Source organism: Xyrauchen texanus, chromosome 6 (assembly GCF_025860055.1).
Source record: "Xyrauchen texanus isolate HMW12.3.18 chromosome 6, RBS_HiC_50CHRs, whole genome shotgun sequence".
Taxonomy (NCBI): domain Eukaryota; kingdom Metazoa; phylum Chordata; class Actinopteri; order Cypriniformes; family Catostomidae; genus Xyrauchen; species Xyrauchen texanus.
In genome coordinates, this window is record NC_068281.1 from 49,511,500 (window position 1) to 49,525,965 (window position 14,466).

Here is a 14,466-nt window from a genome sequence, read left to right on the forward strand (position 1 = left end):
AAGTTTAAATTAGTCTAAAGTTTGAATTAGTTTGAATTTTAAAGTAGTTTGAAGTTTAAATTAGTTCAAAGTTTAAAGTAGTCTAAAGTTTAAAGTAGTTTGAAGTTTAAAGTAGTTTATAGTTTAAATGAGTTTAAAGTTTAAATTAGTTTAAAGTTTAAAGTAGTTTGTAGTTTAAAGTAGTTAAAAGTTTAACTTAGTTGCTAGATAGATAGATAGATAGATAGATAGACACTCAGATAGATAGATAGATATAGATAGATAAATATTTACCCTCAGATAGAAAGATAGATAGATAGATATTGACCCTCAGATAGATAGATAGATAGATAGACAGACAGATAGATGCTAGCACATTTTTAGCATTTTTTAGTACTTCGCTAGGTGATGCTAGCATGTGTTAGCATGATGCTAGCACGTTTTTAGCATCTTTTAGCACTTCGCTTGGCGATGCTAGCATGTGTTAGCATGATGCTAGCACGTTTTTAGCATTTTTTAGCACTTCGCTAGGTGATGCTAACATGTGTTAGCATGATGCTAGCATGTTTTTAGCATGTTTTAGCACTTTGCTAGGCGATGCTAGCATGTGTTAGCATGATGCTAGCACGTTTTTAGCATGTTTTAGCACTTCGCTAGGCAATGCTAGCATGTGTTAGAATGATGCTAGCACTTTTTTAGCATGTTTTATCACTTCGCTAGGCGATGCTAGCATGTGTTACCATGTAGACTGATTCCCAAACAAATGACTCTAATGAGCCGGTTCTTTTGAATCTACAGTGTGAAACATACAGTGTGACCAGTGTAATCTGATTACAACATTAATGACTCTAATGAGCCGGTTCTTTTGAATCCACAGTGTGAAACATACAGTGTGAGCAGTGTAGTCTGATTACAACATTAATGACTCTAATGAGCTGGTTCTTTTGAATCCACAGTGTGAAACATACAGTGTGACCAGTGTAGTCTGATTCCCAAATTAATGACTCTAATGAGCCGGTTCTTTTGAATCTACAGTGTGAAACATACAGTGTGACCAGTGTAGTCTGATTCCCAAATGAATGACTCTAATGAGCCAGTTCTTTTGAATCTAAAATGTGAAACATACAGTGTGACCAGTGTAGTCTGATTCCCAAATTAATGACTCTAATGAGCCGGTTCTTTTGAATCTACAATGTGAAACATACAGTGTGACCAGTGTAATCTAATTACAATATTAATGACTCTAATGAGCCGGTTCTTTTGAATCTACAGTGTGAAACATACAGTGTGACCAGTGTAATCTGATTACAACATTAATGACTCTAATGAGCCAGTTCTTTTGAATCTAAAGTGTGAAACATACAGTGTGACCAGGGTAGTCTGATTCCCAAACAAATTACTCTAATGAGCCGGTTCTTTTGAATCTACAATGTGAAACATACAGTGTGACCAGTGTAGTCTGATTCCCAAATTAATGACTCTAATGAGCCGGTTCTTTTGAATCTACAATGTGAAACATACAGTGTGACCAGTGTAGTCTGATTCCCAAATTAATGACTCTAATGAGCCGGTTCTTTTGAATCTACAATGTGAAACTTACAGTGTGACCAGTTTAGTCTGATTCCCAAACAAATTACTCTAATGAGCCGGTTCTTTTGAATCTACAATGTGAAACATACAGTGTGACCAGTGTAGTCTGATTCCCAAATTAATGACTCTAATGAGCCGGTTCTTTTGAATCTACAATGTGAAACATACAGTGTGACCAGTGTAGTCTGATTCCCAAATTAATGACTCTAATGAGCCGGTTCTTTTGAATCTACAATGTGAAACTTACAGTGTGACCAGTTTAGTCTGATTCCCAAATGAATGACTCTAATGAGCCAGTTCTATAGTGTAGTGTTAAAAAAGTTTAACTTAGTTGCTAGATAGATAGATAGATAGATAGATAGATAGATAGATAGATAGATAGATATTTACCCTTAGATATATAGAGAGATAGATATAGATAGATAGATATTTATCCTCAGATAGATAGATAGATAGAGAGAGAGAGAGAGAGATAGATATTTACCCTCAGATAGATAGATAGATAGATAGATAGATAGATAGATAGATAGATAGATAGATAGATATTGACAGACAGCAGGAGCAGAAGAATCCAGAATGACAGCTCATTAGTTATGCAACATTCAACGATCTAATTGGCCAGCCGTTATATTCGTTTAAATACCCAACCCCTTATAATTAAATAATTAACAACATAATGGAATAATCACAATTAATGTATTCAATCACCAGAAAAAATAAATAAAAATAAATTGTATGTAGGCCTATGGAGTTGTAGCTGGTCACTCTTTCAGGCTGGTTGCTAGGCAGTTACCATAGCATGTTTTAGCATGTGGCTATGAAGATTTTAGGTCATTACTTTTTGGCTGCTTGATAAAATAAATCCTCTGAGGGAGAGAGAGAGGAGAGATGCAGGGCTGACAGGCCCTTTTTGTCTGTGTGTGTGAAAATGTCAGTTGAGATTTAAATTTCTGAACATTCCGCAATGTTAAGTCAATGGGAGTTTTTTCCGAGTTTGATCGTCATTTTTAGGAAAACCGTAAGTCCGATCAGTTAGAAAAGATATAGCAACTCGAGTCAGAACAGTTTGAGTGTCTGTGCCGAGTTTGGAGTATGTGGAGTTAAAGCTCTAGGAGGAGATAGATATAGAAATTTCACCACTAAGAAGAATAAGAATCGGAATAATAACTAGATTAAAAAGTTTGAGTACAAACTTTAAGTTGGCTTGTGAAAGTTTGGACCAGAAAGTTTGAAGAAGTTTAAAGTAGTTTGAAGTTTAAATTAGTTTAAATGAGTTTAAAGTAGTTTATAGTTTAAAGTAGTTTATAGTTTAAAGTAGTTTGAAGTTTAAAGTAGTTTGAAGTTTAAAGTAGTTTGAAGTTTAAATTAGTTTATAGTTTAAATTAGTTTACAGTTTAAATTAGTCTAAAGTTTAAATTAGTTTGAATTTTAAAGTTGGTTATTTTGAATCTACAGTGTGAAACATACAGTGTGACCAGTGTAGTCTGATTCCCAAACAAATTACTCTAATGAGCCAGTTCTACAGTGTAGTGTTAAAAAAGTTTAACTTAGTTGCTAGATAGATAGATAGATAGATAGATAGATAGATAGATATTGACCCTCAGATAGATAGATAGATAGATGGATAGATAGATAGATAGATATTGACCCTCAGATAGATAGATATTGACCCTCAGATAGATAGATAGATATTGACCCTCAGATAGATAGATAGATAGATAGATAGATATTGACCCTCAGATAGATAGATAGATAGATAGATAGATAGATAGATATTGACCCTCAGATAGATAGATAGATAGATAGATAGATAGATAGATAGATAGACAGATAGATAGATATTGACCCTCAGATAGATAGATATAGATAGATAGATAGATAGATAGATAGATAGATAGATAGATATTGACCCTCAGATAGATAGATAGATAGATAGATAGATAGATAGATAGATATTGACCCTCAGATAGATAGATAGATAGATAGATAGATAGATAGATAGATAGATAGATGCTAACACGTTTTTAGCATGTTTTAGCGTGTGGCTATGAAGATTTTAGGTCATTACTTTTTGGCTGCTTGATAAAATAAATCCTCTGAGGGAGAGAGAGAGGGAGAGATGCAGGGCTGACAGGCCCTTTTTGTCTGTGTGTGTGAAAATGTCAGTTGAGATTTAAATTTCTGAACATTCCGCAATGTTAAGTCAATGGGAGTTTTTTTCGAGTTTGATCGTCATTTTTAGGAAAACCGTAAGTCCGATCAGTTAGAAAAGATATAGCAACTCGAGTCAGAACAGTTTGAGTGTCTGTGCCGAGTTTGGAGTATGTGGAGTTAAAGCTCTAGGAGGAGATAGATATAGAAATTTCACCGCTAAGAAGAATCGGAATAATAATAAGTTTAAGTAGGATTTCAGTAAGTTGGCTTTCACAAGCCAACTTAATAAGTTTAAGTAGGATTTCAGTAAGTTGGCTCTCACAAGCCAACTTAACTAGATTAAAAAGTTTCAGTACAAACTTTAAGTTGGCTTGTGAAAGTTTGGAGCAGAAAGTTTGTATAAGTTTAAAGTAGTTTGAAGTTTAAATTAGTTTATAGTTTAAAGTAGTTTATAGTTTAAAGTAGTTTATAGTTTAAATTAGTTTGAATTTTAAAGCTGGTTCTTTTGAATCCACAGTGTGAAACATACAGTGTGACCAGTGTAGTCTGATTCCCAAATGAATGACTCTAATGAGCCGGTTCATTTGAATCTACAATGTGAAACATACAGTGTGACCAGTGTAGTCTGATTCCCAAACAAATTACTCTAATGAGCCAGTTCTTTTGAATCTACAGTGTGAAACATACAGTGTGACCAGTGTAGTCTGATTCCCAAACAAATGACTCTAATGAGCCGGTTCTTTTGAATCTACAGTGTGAAACATACAGTGTGACCAGTGTAGTCTGATTCCCAAATGAATGATTCTAATGAGCCGGTTCTTTTGAATCTACAAATCAAGTGATATGTGATTTGTTACTCGGTTGCTAAGGTAACCCCACTAGGCAGTTACTGCTAGGCAGTAGTGATACTTATCAAGTCTCCTTGCCATCCTGATTGAAATAAATCAACCCAAAAGTCTCTACGTTTTTCTGATGCAGAGATATGTGATTTGTTACTCGGTTGCTAAGGTAACCCCATGTGGTTGCTAGGCAGTTACCATAGTGATACTTATCAAGTCTCCTTGCCATCCTGATTGAAATAAATCAACCAAGAAGTCTCTACGATTTTCTGGTGCAGAGATATGTGATTTGTTACTCGGTTGCTAGGGTAACCCCATCTGGTTGTTAGGCAGTCACCATAGTGATACTTATCAAGTCTTCTTGACATCCTGATTGAAATAAACCAACCCAGAAGTCTCTACGATTTTCTGGTCCAGAGATATGTGATTTGTTACTCGGTTGCTAGGGTAACCCAATGTGGTTGCTAGGCAGTTACCATAGTGATACTTGTCAAGTCTCCTTGACATCCTGATTGAAATAAATCAACCCAGAAGTCTCTACGATTATCTGGTGCAGAGATATGTGATTTGTTACTCGGTTGCTAGGGTAACCCCATCTGGTTGCTAGGCAGTTACCATAGTGATACTTATCAAGTCTTCTTGCCATCCTGATTGAAATAAATCAACCCAGAAGTCTCTACGATTTTCTGGTCCAGAGATATGTGATTTGTTACTTGGTTGCTAGGGTAACCCAATGTGGTTGCTAGACAGTTACCATAGTGATACTTATCAAGTCTCATTGACATCCTGATTGAAATAAATCAACCCAGAAGTCTCTATGATTTTCTGGTGCAGAGATATTTGATTTGTTACTCGGTTGCTAGGGTAACCCCATCTGGTTGCTAGGCAGTTACCTTAGTGATACTAATGAAGTGTCCTTGCCATCCTGATTGAAATAAGTCAATCCGGAAGTCTCTACGTTTTTCTGATGCAGAGATATGTGATTTGTTACTCGGTTGCTAAGGTAACCCCATGTGGTTGCTAGGCAGTTACCATAGTGATACTTATCAAGTCTCCTTGCCATCCTGATTGAAATAAATCAACCCAGAAGTCTCTACGATTTTCTGGTGCAGAGATATGTGATTTGTTACTCGGTTGCTAGGGTAACCCCATCTGGTTGTTAGGCAGTCACCATAGTGATACTTATCAAGTCTTCTTGACATCCTGATTGAAATAAACCAACCCAGAAGTCTCTACGATTTTCTGGTCCAGAGATATGTGATTTGTTACTCGGTTGCTAGGGTAACCCAATGTGGTTGCTAGGCAGTTACCATAGTGATACTTGTCAAGTCTCCTTGACATCCTGATTGAAATAAATCAACCCAGAAGTCTCTACGATTATCTGGTGCAGAGATATGTGATTTGTTACTCGGTTGCTAGGGTAACCCCATCTGGTTGCTAGGCAGTTACCATAGTGATACTAATGAAGTGTCCTTGCCATCCTGATTGAAATAAGTCAATCCGGAAGTCTCTACGCTTTTCTGATGCAGAGATATGTGATTTGTTACTCGGTTGCTAAGGTAACCCCATGTGGTTGCTAGGCAGTTACCATAGTGATACTTATCAAGTCTCCTTGCCATCCTGATTGAAATAAATCAACCCAGAAGTCTCTACGATTTTCTGGTGCAGAGATATGTGATTTGTTACTCGGTTGCTAGGGTAACCCCATCTGGTTGTTAGGCAGTCACCATAGTGATACTTATCAAGTCTTCTTGACATCCTGATTGAAATAAACCAACCCAGAAGTCTCTACGATTTTCTGGTCCAGAGATATGTGATTTGTTACTCGGTTGCTAGGGTAACCCAATGTGGTTGCTAGGCAGTTACCATAGTGATACTTGTCAAGTCTCCTTGACATCCTGATTGAAATAAATCAACCCAGAAGTCTCTACGATTATCTGGTGCAGAGATATGTGATTTGTTACTCGGTTGCTAGGGTAACCCCATCTGGTTGCTAGGCAGTTACCATAGTGATACTAATGAAGTCTCCTTGCCATCCTGATTGAAATAAACCAACCCAGAAGTCTCTACGATTTTCTGGTGCAGAGATATAGTTATTGCTAAACGGTTGCTAGGGTACTCTGTTTATTTGCTAGGGAGTGGCTTGACAGCTGCCAATCATGAAACTCCAAAGGCTGCTTGTCAGTATGAATGATATAAACCAACTCCCATGCCTCTGTGGCATTCAGAATGGAAGATATCCCTCTATGGATTTTGGTTATTAAGGTGCTCGACAATGGTTGCTAGGGAGGGGCTAGGAAGTGTTGAGGTGATTCATGATTGGCTGTTTGCTGCCCCGAGTCAAACGAGACCACCCTTGTGTTTCTATGACACTTCTATCCGGAGATATCCCTTTGATATCTTTCATTAGAAGTCTATGGGAGTTGTTGCTAAGGTGCTTTAAATTGTTGCTAGGGCGTGGCTTGATAGCTTCACAATGATCCCAAGAGACTGATTGGTCATCTGAGTAAAATGAGCCCGCCCCCTTGTCTCTATGACACTGTGATCCAGAGCTATGTTCAATACAAAATCCCTATGCAATGAGGGAGAGAGAGAGGGAGAGATGCAGGGCTGACAGGCCCTTTTTGTCTGTGTGTGTTCCCAAATGAATGACTCTAATGAGCCGGTTCTTTTGAATCTACAGTGTGAAACATACAGTGTGACCAGTGTAGTCTGATTCCCAAATGAATGACTCTAATGATCCAGTTCTTTTGAATCTACAGTGTGAAACATACAGTGTGACCAGTGTAGTCTGATTCCCAAATTAATGACTCTAATGAGCCAGTTCTTTTGAATCTACAGTGTGAAACATACAGTGTGACCAGTGTAGTCTGATCCCCAAATGAATAACTCTAATGAGCCAGTTCTACAGTGTAGTTTTAAAAAAGTTTAACTTAGTTGCTAGATAGATAGATAGATAGATAGATAGATAGATATTTACCCTTAGATATATAGAGAGATAGATATAGATAGATAGAGAGAGAGAGATAGATATTTACCCTCAGATAGATAGATAGATAGATAGATAGATAGATAGTAGATAGATATTGACCCTCAGATAGATGCTAGCACGTTTTTAGCATGTTTTAGCGTGTGGCTAGGAAGATTTTAGGTCATTACTTTTTGGCTGCTTGATAAAAGATATCCTCTGAGGGAGAGAGAGAGGGAGAGATGCAGGGCTGACAGGCCCTTTTTGTCTGTGTGTGTGAAAATGTCAGTTGGAATTTGAATTTCTGAACATTCCGCAATGTTAAGTCAATGGGAGTTTTTTCGAGTTTGATCATCATTTTTAGGAAAACCGTAAGTCCGATCAGTTAGAAAAGATATAGCACACTATTCGGGATTAGTCTGAAGGTCTGTGCCGAGTTTGGTGCCTGTAGCTTAAAAGCTCTAGGAGGAGTTAGTCTTGGTAATTTTAGTCTCAGAATAGTAATAATAATAATAATAACTAGAAAAAGTTCATCGAGACAAACTTTAAGTTGGCTTGTGAAAGTTTGGACCAGAAAGTTTGAAGTTTAAAGTAGTTTGAAGTTTAAATTAGTTTAAAGTTTAAATTAGTTTGAATTTTAAAGTAGTTTATAGTTTAAATTAGTTTAAAGTTTAAATTAGTCTAAAGTTTAAATTAGTTTAAAGTTTAAAGCAGTTTGTAGTTTAAAGTAGTTAAAAGTTTAACTTAGTTGCTAGATAGATAGATAGATAGATAGACACTCAGATAGATAGATAGAGAGATAGATAGATATTTACCCTCAGATAGATAGATAGATATAGATAGATAAATATTTACCCTCAGATAGATAGATAGATAGATAGATAGATAGATATTGACCCTCAAATAGATAGATAGATAGATAGATAGATAGATATTGACCCTCAGATATATAGATAGACAGACAGATAGATGCTAGCACGTTTTTAGCATTTTTTAGTACTTTGCTAGGTGATACTAGCATGTGTTAGCATGATGCTAGCACGTTTTTAGCATCTTTTAGCACTTCGCTTGGCGATGCTAGCATGTGTTAGCATGATGCTAGCACGTTTTTAGCATGTTTTAGCACTTCGCTAGGTGATGCTAACATGTGTTAGCATGATGGTAGCATGTTTTATCACTCCGCTAGGCGATGCTAGCATGTGTTAGCATGATGCTAGCACGTTTTTAGCATGTTTTAGTACTTCGCTAGGCAATGCTAGCATGTGTTAGCATGATGCTAGCACTTTTTTAGCATTTTTTAGCACTTCGCTAGGCGATGCTAGCATGTGTTAGCATGATGCTAGCACGTTTTTAGCATGTTTTAGCACTTCGCTAGGCGATGCTAGCATGTATTATCATGATGCTAGCACGTTTTTAGCATTTTTATCACTTTGCTAGGCGATGCTAGCATGAGTTAGCATGATGCTAGCACATTTTTAGCATTTTTTAGCACTTCGCTAGGTGATGCTAGCATGTGTTAGCATGATGCTAACACGTTTTTAGCATGTTTTAGCACTTCGCTAGGCGATGCTAGCATGTGTTAGCATGATGCTTAGCACGCTTTTAGCATTTTTAGCACTCGCTAGGCGATGCTTAACAGCGTTTTTAGCATGTTTTAGCACTTTGCTAGGCGATGCTTAGCATGTGTTAAGCATGATGCTATAGCACGTTTTTAGCATGTTTTAGCACTTCGCTAGGCGATGCTAGCATGTGTTAGCATGATGCTAGCACGTTTTTAGCATTTTTAGCACTTCGCTAGGCAATGCTAACACGTTTTTAGCATGTTTTAGCACTTCGCTAGGCGATGCTAGCATGTGCTAGCATGATGCTAGCACGTTTTTAGCATTTTTTAGCACTTCGCTAGGCGATGCTAGCATGTGTTAGCATGATGCTAGCAGGTTTTTAGCATGTTTTAGCACTTCGCTAGGTGATGCTATGATGTGTTAGCATGATTCCCAAACAAATGACTCTAATGAGCCGGTTCTTTTGAATCTACAGTGTGAAACATACAGTGTGACCAGTGTAGTCTGATTCCCAAATTAATGACTCTAATGAGCCGGTTCTTTTGAATCTACAGTGTGAAACATACAGTGTGACCAGTGTAGTCTGATTCCCAAATTAATGACTCTAATGAGCCAGTTCTTTTGAATCTAAAATGTGAAACATACAGTGTGACCAGTGTAGTCTGATTCCCAAATTAATGACTCTAATGAAACTTTAGAGTTAGCATGATGCTAGCACATTTTTAGCTTGTTTTAGCACTTCGCTAGTCAATGCTAGCATGTGTTAGCATGATGCTAGCATGTTTTTAGCATGTTTTAGCGTGTGGCTATAAAGATTTTAGGTCATTACTTTTTGGCTGCTTGATAAAAGAAATCCTCTGAGGGAGAGAGAGAGGGAGAGATGCAGGGCTGACAGGCCCTTTTTGTGTGTGTGTGTGAAAATGTCAGTTGGAATTTGAATTTCTGAACATTCCGCAATGTTAAGTCAATGGGAGTTTTTCTGAGTTTGATCGTCATTTTTAGGAAAACCGTAAGTCCGATCAGTTAGAGAAGATATAGCACACTATTCGGGATTAGTCTGAAGGTCTGTGCCGAGTTTGGTGCCTGTAGCTTAAAAGCTCTAGGAGGAGTTAGATATAGAAATTTCAGAGTAAGAAGAATAATAATAACTAGAAAAAGTTCGTCGAGACAAACTTTAAGTTGGCTTGTGAAAGTTTGGACCAGAAAGTTTGAAGAAGTTTAAAGTAGTTTGAAGTTTAAATTAGTTTAAAGTAGTTTAAAGTAGTTTATAGTTTAAAGTAGTTTGAAGTTTAAAGTAGTTTATAGTTTAAAGTCGTTTAAAGTTTAACTTAGTTGCTAGATAGATAGATAGATATATAGATAGATAGATAGATAGATAGACACAGATAGATAGATAGATAGATATTTATCCTCAGATAGATAGATAGATAGAGAGAGAGAGATAGATATTTACCCTCAGATAGATAGATAGATAGATAGATATTGACCCTCAAATAGATAGATAGATAGATATTGACCCTCAGTTAGCATGATGCTAACACGTTTTTAGCATGTTTTAGCACTTCGCTAGGCAATGCTAGCATGTGTTAGCATGATGCTAGCACGCTTTATCATGTTTTAGCAATTCGCTAGATGATGCTAGCATGTGTTAGCATGATGCTAACACGCTTTTAGCATATTTTAAGCACTTCATAGGCGTATGCTAACATGTGTTAAGCATGATGGTATCACGCTTTTAGAATTTTTAGCACTTCGCTAGACGATGCTAAGCATGTGTTACCATGATGCTAACACGCTTTCAGCATGTTTTCACACTTCGCTAGGCGATGTTAAGCATGTGTTAACATGATGCTAAGACGCTTTTAGCATGTTATAAGCACTTCGCTAGGCGATGCTAGCATGTGTTAGCATGATGCTAAGACGCTTTTAGCATTTTTAGCACTTCGCTAGGCGATGCTAAGCATGTGTTAAGCATGATGCTAAGATGTTTTAGCATGTTTTAAGCACTCGCTAGGCGATGCTAAGCATGTGTTAGCATGATGCTAAGACGCTTTTAGCATTTTTAGCACTTCGCTAGGCGTATGCTAAGACGCTTTTAGCATGTTTTAGCCCTTCGCTAGGGCGATGCTAGCTTGTGTTAGCATGATGCTAAGCACGCTTTTAGCATGTTTTAGCACTTCGCTAGGCTGATTTTAGCATGATGCTAAGCACATTTTTAGCTTGTTTTAACACTTGCTAGTCAATGCTAAGCATGTGTTAGCATGATGCTAAGCATGTTTTTAGCATGTTTTAGCGTGTGGCTATGAAGATTTTAGGTCATTACTTTTGGCTGCTTGATAAAATAAATCCTCTGAGGGAGAGAGAGAGGGAGAGATGCAGGGCTGACAGGCCCTTTTGTCTGTGTGTGTGAAAATGTCAGTTGAGATTTAAATTTCTGAACATTCCGCAATGTTAAGTCAATGGGAGTTTTTTCCGAGTTTGATCGCCATTTTAGGAAAACCGTAAGTCCGATCAGTTAGAAAGATATAGCAACTCGAGTCAGAACAGTTTGAGTGTCTGTGCCGAGTTTGGAGTATGTGGAGTTAAAGCTCTAGGAGGAGATAGATATAGAAATTTCACCGCTAAGAAGAATCGGAATAATAATAAGTTTAAGTAGGATTTCAGTAAGTTGGCTCTCACAAGCCAACTTAATAATAATAAGTTTAAGGCCCCGTCCCAATACCTCCCCTTACCCTAGATTTCTGCCCTAACCCTTGTTTTTGCACGTTCTCGTGTAGGGGTAGGGTGTCCCAATACTCTAAAGAGCAAGGGGGAGTGATATTCTCCCCTTAAAATCAACCCTCAAAACATAGTGGGGTCCGATGCAGGCTTAAAACGAAGTGGAAGATGAAATTACCCAGGATACCTTGCGAACTCAGCGAGCTGGCCAAATTTTTCAACTAAGATGGCGGACACCGCTGGAAAGGAGCAACTGAATTGTAAGTATATTTTCGCAAAATAAGCATGTTAAAAATTCGAAATATGTTGGAATATGTTAGTTTGATGAACATCCAATGGACTGTTGAGTTTTGAACACTAATGTTAGAAAATATTTCACGAAGCTATCTGACGATGTTCATATGAAATCTGCCGAGTGCTTCAAAAGAGTCTGCCAATCAAATATGCATCTGATCTGGGTAGTTAATCTAATTTTATTTTCGATTTTGGCTTCTAAGGATTATAAAAAGAAGATATGTGAGGTAAAATTATTAAAAACTAGCCACGCATCATCTGTCCCTTCACAGCCGCTGTCATTTCTCTCTAAACCCAAACTTGACGTCAGAATCAGCACTGAGCACAATCGGTGATTGTTGTAAAGTGCAGTGTCTGCTGTTTCTAAATTGCGGACGTTGTTGGTGGTAAAAACAGCTACTAAAAGCACAATGATCCGCGCGAAGAGACGTTGCCCCGTTCCCATGGAGGCGCGCGCGCTCGGAAACGGATTGCAACTAGACAAGCAAACTATACTTTGGGTTTTGTGTGCGCTTCTAAACGATCAAATACACACAAATATATGGCAAAATAACCGGTTTAGAGATTCACTTAAACACAGTTGATGTCTTAAATGGGAGTTAACATTTGGGAGAAAATATGTGTATTATTAGATCTGCATTCGGTCTTAAAGTGGCAGCATCTAATAAACCTGCTAATGATTACACCGTTAATGTGAATAAAACAACTAAAGGCAAAGAGAAAATAAGATGTTTAAGAATGAATAACTTTAGCTTTAATAAGCATTAATCTATCTATAATAAACTATGCTGTGTTATTTTACATTTGATTACTTTATTAGATTTCTAGCATATTATTATGGATACTTATATCCTGATCATAACTGGGATAGTTATGTGCATGTATTCACACTCCTCAGATTGTATTGACCAAAAATCTGTTTAGTTCTCTCCTGTTAATTTGCAATTTACTAAGCTGCAACTGGTCTCTTATTTCAGGGACTGTCGAGCAGACCTTCGGCCTCATCAGGTTCTGGACTGAGAATGAGGAGAAGTTTACAAAAAAAAATTTGCCTCCAAATTGTTATGGGAGTGAGTGACCAGATTATACAATTCAATAACTGATAACAATATCAATGTCTGATAATGTTCTAGCCCCCAGGCAGCTACAATGCATTTTGACACAGCTATTCTCATATTTGTATGTTTATAGGAAAGCAGTGAAAGACCTGGGCCTGGAAGGAAGGATTACAGGAGAGAAGGCAGGCAAGAAGTGGGAGAATCTAAAGAAACGTTACAAGGTCATTCTTTGGATAGAGATCTGTTTCATGTCTTCATTACCTACATCTTACATCCTTTACACTAGGGCTGAACGATTTTGGAATTTTTTTAATCGATTTTTTATTGTAGGACCTGAAAAACCAAAGACAGGCTCAGGTACAGAAAGCGGCTGAAACAACGGTATCCAACTGGCGTTACTTCAGGCGATGCATGCCGCTTTGGGGGAAGGCCAGCGATAGATCCTCCTGTGATTGTGGCCTCTTTCAAGCCGGCAGAGGACCCCACATCATTGCTAATGGTAAGTTGATAGAAGTAGGAACTAGGGCTGGACCCGAATATCCGAATATTCATTCGGTGGGTTGGTATTCGATTTGAAAATGTAACATTCGAATATTCGTCTTTTTTTCACACCTGGCATCCCCCTCGAAACAGTTCTCATTCGCGCTTGAATATGTTTTACACTATAAAATCTGGTGAAATATAATACTTAACATATAACTTCGTTATAGCTACTTAATAAATATATTTGCTTCTTCTTGGACTACTAAAATTGTTCCTGCAATGGGAGTATTCTCTGGCTACAGCGCAGAACAAAATGTATTATCCTTTTTACCCGTTATTATCAATATAAATTAATCTACTGCGAAATATAGGAGACTTTGAGATTTTACTGGGACGTCACGTCACAATTTCGTTTTTCTATATTTAAATTTCGTTTTCTATATTTAAATTTCGTTTTTATTTATTTAAATCTACCCTACTTTGTCAGTGAGAAAAATATAATAAGACTATACCTTATTAAAAATATTGTTTTATATCACTAGTGCAGTGTCCATTCTCGGAGCATAAGCCCTGCTCGCAGTGGAGGCCGCTTCTTTATTTAAAACTTCCGAAGCTTCAAGCTCAAAAAATGGTATTCGGACCAGCCCTAGTAGGAACTATCACATTTTCAAAAATAACCTATAATTGGTGCAATACTTGCAATACTTGAACCTCCCATTCCCCCAGGCCATTGTCGCACCTGATCACTGAACCCATCGAGGAAGACATCTCTGAGCCTGGATCTACTCTTCATCCCACCACCCCAGTTTGTCCCACTACAC

General features: G+C 37.5%; 1 protein-coding gene across 1 annotated transcript in view; it reads right to left on the reverse strand.

Annotated features, from left to right (window-relative positions):
- Positions 1–14,466, reverse strand: part of LOC127644621 (adenylate cyclase type 1-like) — a 180,396-nt gene that overhangs the window by 19,278 nt on the left and 146,652 nt on the right. The gene's annotated exons all lie outside the window — the stretch shown is intronic.